Source organism: Aplysia californica, unplaced genomic scaffold (assembly GCF_000002075.1).
Source record: "Aplysia californica isolate F4 #8 unplaced genomic scaffold, AplCal3.0 scaffold00430, whole genome shotgun sequence".
Classification (NCBI taxonomy): Eukaryota; Metazoa; Mollusca; class Gastropoda; order Aplysiida; family Aplysiidae; genus Aplysia; species Aplysia californica.
In genome coordinates this window covers 400,378-405,162 of record NW_004797700.1, presented here as the reverse complement: position 1 = coordinate 405,162, position 4,785 = coordinate 400,378, and positions in this window count along the sequence as shown.

Here is a 4,785-nt window from a genome sequence, read left to right as displayed (position 1 = left end):
AGAGAGAGATAGATAGATAGAGAGAGAGAGGGGGGAGGGAGAGAGATAAGTATGAGAGAGAGATGGGAGAGAGAAGAAAGAGATATACGAGAGAGATAGAGATAGATAGATAGATAGATAGATAGATAAAGAGAGAGAGAGAGAGAGAGAGGGAGAGAGAGAGAAAGAAAGAGAGAGAGAGAGAGAGAGAGAGTGTGTGTGTGTGTGTGTGTGTGTGTGTGTGTGTGTGTGTGTGTGAAAGATCTCCCGATTGGACAGTTTATGGGAGTGGAATCAACAGCATGGATTCCAGGAAGTGAAAGATCAAAGGTAAAACCAAGGTAAAACTAAGACAATGAGGATTTCAGCTGTTGTGAAAGAAAATCGATCATCCCAGTCAGTCGTGAGTGCACCGAAAACTTCTACGCTATACTGGGCTGTCTCCCTCCCTCGGTCTACCGGTTTTGTCCTCTACTGTATAATAGGCCTACTAAATGCTGATTCATCTCCGCACCGAACCGTTATCCAACTTGTCGCTTACACCACTTGAAACGGACCGCGACAGGTCGAACATCGTACAACGATCGATGAGAACGTCATGTCTTTTACGAGGATCTTCACTGCTACTGCCTTGTCTCCCCCCTCCCCCTCTCTCATCTCTCTCTCTCTCCCTCTCACACACACACTGTCACACACACCCGCGCCCGCCGCACACACACCAAACACACACACACTCTCTCTCTCGCTCTCTGGGTCTTGAACGTCCGCTTCTCGCGCCATCAGGTCACATCCGGTGAATGAATAGAATGTAGGTCAGGAAATATGGCAGGAATAGGGGATGTGCGAGTGGAGGAGAGTTTACGAGTGAAAATTGGTAAGTTTTTAAACCATAAGAAAAAAGTTTAGCTAAGTGTCACGTAGTGGTATCTTGAAATATCAACCTCGGGTTTTCAAAAGTTATTTTTCTCCTTTGATTTGTATTTAGCTTCGCAGCAGGCTTCATCGATAGGCCTATCGTGTCCTGCTCACCACAGTCTCAGTCAACCACAAACAACACATTCACGCATGACTCTCTCTATACACACATGCATTGAATCGGTCTCCGCCTACTTGCTGTTACTGGTTGCACGTTTCTAGAATTCGGTTCGACCCCAAAATTATCAAAGCACGATATAGATCTTCTAGATCTATAATCGCGACATAGATCTAGGTTTTTGATAGTTTTATTGTTGTTATCTGAGGAGGGGGTTAGGCCAGTTAGAGGGGTTAGTCTACTTTTATATTTTGGAACCCGAACACTTGTTGGAAAGTTGTAAACAATAGCCGATCTTTCATCATCATCATTCACCACCCAGCGCGGCAGCAGGTTTGCTGATTGGTGTCCGTGGATTTCAGAAAGGCTTAATAATACCTCAGGCATACCACTGACCTGGGAATCCTCTCTCTGCTCCTTGCCTGAATACCTCCCTTCTTTTCGTTTGTTTAGTCTTTTGATGTGGGTGAATTATTCTATATATATGTCGTAGTATATTGTGGAGTCCACTTCACAAGCATTGGCATTGCAGTGGAGAATAGGGGCATGGCATAACATAGAGATTCCAGATCTAGTTAAACTGCAGCAACATGTTTTAAAACATTTCATCATATATATGGCATGGCTTCACTGGCATGAAGTGACTATTGTCTCAGAACACTCGGGAAAATACATTTGTGTCTTTTGACACTATTTCTCAGAACGGTTTCCTTCTCGAGATTTTTTGGTTGTATATGAGAGATTTGGGCATCATCTTTCATATAACCATTCTGCGAGGACTGGGAGGAAGCATTTTTTGCATCCAATTCAATTTCCAGAGCTAGAGATTTTTTTAGTCTGAATTCAGATACTTCAATTGTGGTAGGGGCAGCGTTCCCGGACTACTTCATTTGAAAATGCTTTCAAAAGGTACTGCGAGAAAACAAGACGACTCGAATTTGGCAGAAACCTGTTTGCATTTAGTCACCCCTAAAGCAAAAACTAAAATCCTTCATTGTAAAATGAAAAAAATCACTCCACGCCCCCCCGCCCGCCGTTCACACCTTATACACACACACACAAGCACGCGCATGCACACACTGCACAAGAAGTCGGCGATTAAACCAAATGATGTAGCCCATCGCGCGCTATGCGGCAAAGCGGGCTGGTCACGGTGAGATCTTGTCAGCTGGCGAGGAAAACCCTGGAAGACGACAAAAATAGATCGTGGAAATATGTCATATTTGGGCCTATCACAGAAGTGTGCTAGGTGCTAGCTTTAGCTTTATGTGTTCCTATTAGACCACCTGGAAAAGCTGTCAAATAGTAAACAATACATCATAGATATGGGAAGAAGGGAGGAATTCCATAACGAGCGACCAATTTGAAAAAGTGTGTGTATAAAAGAAGAATAGGGTTAAGGGTAAGGGTAGGAAAGGGTTAGGAGGGTTAGAGTCAGAGGTTTCCTCTTTATTGCATTTGTTGGGATGGTCGCTCGTTACGGAAGTCCTTCTGAGAAAGTTGAGACTGAAGTTGTCTATTTTAAGTCTAATTTGACTCATAATTATAATGATATTGTGGCCTGAAACTCACACAAAAGTATTGAATGTAAATGGGGCTGATAGACACAGAGTTTGAATTAAAACATTGCAAAAGTATCATGTGTGTATTTTAAAATTCTAATAAATAAATGAATAAATAAATTCCATTTTCAGCCCATCTCCGCAAAGAAGCGCTCAATGCGCTGTACTATGATACAAAGAACATATTCAGCGCACAGCTCCTATAGTAATCCTCTTTCTCTCTCTCACTCTGTCTCTGTCTCAGTCTCTCTCTCTTTCTCTCTGTCTCTCTGTCTCTCTGTCTCTCTCTCTCTTTCTCTCTCTCTCACTCTCTCTCTCTTTCTCTCTCTGTCTCTCTCTCTCTCTCCCCAGTATATCCTTGAGTAAAGACAATCCCACAAAGCTTACCCAGAATTGTTTCCAAATCGATCTCTGTACACTGTACGAGATTCCATTGAATTGGGAGGAGATTCACCAGCACAGCAGTTCCGACTGCAAGCCACTCGGAGCATCTTACAGGGAATATAAGGATATAATCATCTTCATCCTGTGCCTTGCCGACTGGCGTGGGCGATCATGGACCTCCACTTCACTCTGTCTTGCGCTGCAGCTATGGTGTCTGTTGTTCTTGCTGCTCCTAGCCATATTGTCATCTTGTACAGTACCTTTTCCCTCTGTCTGCCCCTGCCTCTCTTTCCATCAAACTTGCCTGCTGTTACAATATTCTCTAATGCTTCTTTCCGCATTGTGTGTCCGAAGAAATTTGCCTGTCGCTTTCTTATATTCATCATACGTTGTCTTCTTTAAGCCTTCTATAGATATATATATATAAGAATATAAAAAAAGACTAAACTTTCATATTTCATGATACCTTTAAGAAATAATGAGTGGGTCAAATCTTTTTAAAGGTAACAACTTCATCTATATCTCTATCCTTACCCATCATTCCCAACCAGAATGCAAAGCCTGTGAAATGGTTCCAAAGTAATGGGGGTACTTGTTTCATTTTAACTTTTAGACACTCAAGCCATTGCCATTAAAAAAAAAAAGTTCTACCAACAGATTTTACTTTCACTTTTACACATATGGGAAGAACAACTGATATGTTTCTTAAACTGTGTGCTCTGTACTTTAAAATATAGAAGTTGGTCTTGTTCCCTTCAAATTCAAAGTGTTCACATTTGCTCGATTCATGGTTGAGTATTCTCCCTTTCAATTTAAGACATGCTAGGAAAAAAGAACAGTTTATACAGTGTGCGCAGTTAGAGGAAACCACTTTTAGGCCCTTCCCATCTTTTTCCTTTCAGTCTGTCCGGCTTTTCATTTTCATAGAGATAAATGTCTAATCTCAATCCCATTGTTGATAGCAGAGTGACGTGTTTGTAATGGCATTAGTGTTTATCATGTCCATGATGTGTCTCTCTTTTTACTCAAAGTCAAAACAACCCCCCCCCCCCCCCCCACCCCTGGGGCGGTGCTACTGACTGTTCAAGTGTCTTAGGCCATTCCCAAAGGGGGGACATTAAACATCTCGAGTTCTAGTACACAGTAGAATTGTAATTGTAAATGGGCTGATTCATCAATGTCATGCTCATAACTGTGCCTGCGCTGCAACAGGGAACTGCTGCTTTTTCTTTCCTAATCCTTACTGTTGTCATTTTTCCTCTATTTCTTTTTTATGTTTGTCACACTTTTGTGACCTGCTATTTCCGGGGTGCCTTGATAGTCGAAGCAGACTTTGTGTTGTTGAAGCTAGAGAGGTGAGCAGAGTAAGTCTGATTCCCTGTAAGGACATCTCTGTTGGCATCCACCCCTTGGCACTCGTATGACCTTATGCTGTTGCGAGTGCCGTAAAACCTCTACTAAAACTAAACTAAAAAAATCAAAACACACTCGGCGCCAAGGCACTCTGAACACAAAAGAATTTCCAGACTGGATAGTTTTATAATTGCAGTGTCCTATAAAAGGAATTTCTTAACTTTTTTACTAGGAGTTTTGTTTTGAATCAACCAAACTGAAGCGCGTATAGTGCTGTACAGTGAGTCATCATGTACCTTCAGATGATATGATTTGCATGACAGTTGAAGCGTGACAAAAGAATGGGTTGTATCAGCTGGTTGAATGGGCCCTTCATTCAGCCTGAACCGGAAGTGTATTCATGGTGTGTTCATTCATATGAGGTTTTTGTGCCTCTGGGAAAAGAAAAGACTTTGGGAAAGGGGGGGGGGGGCG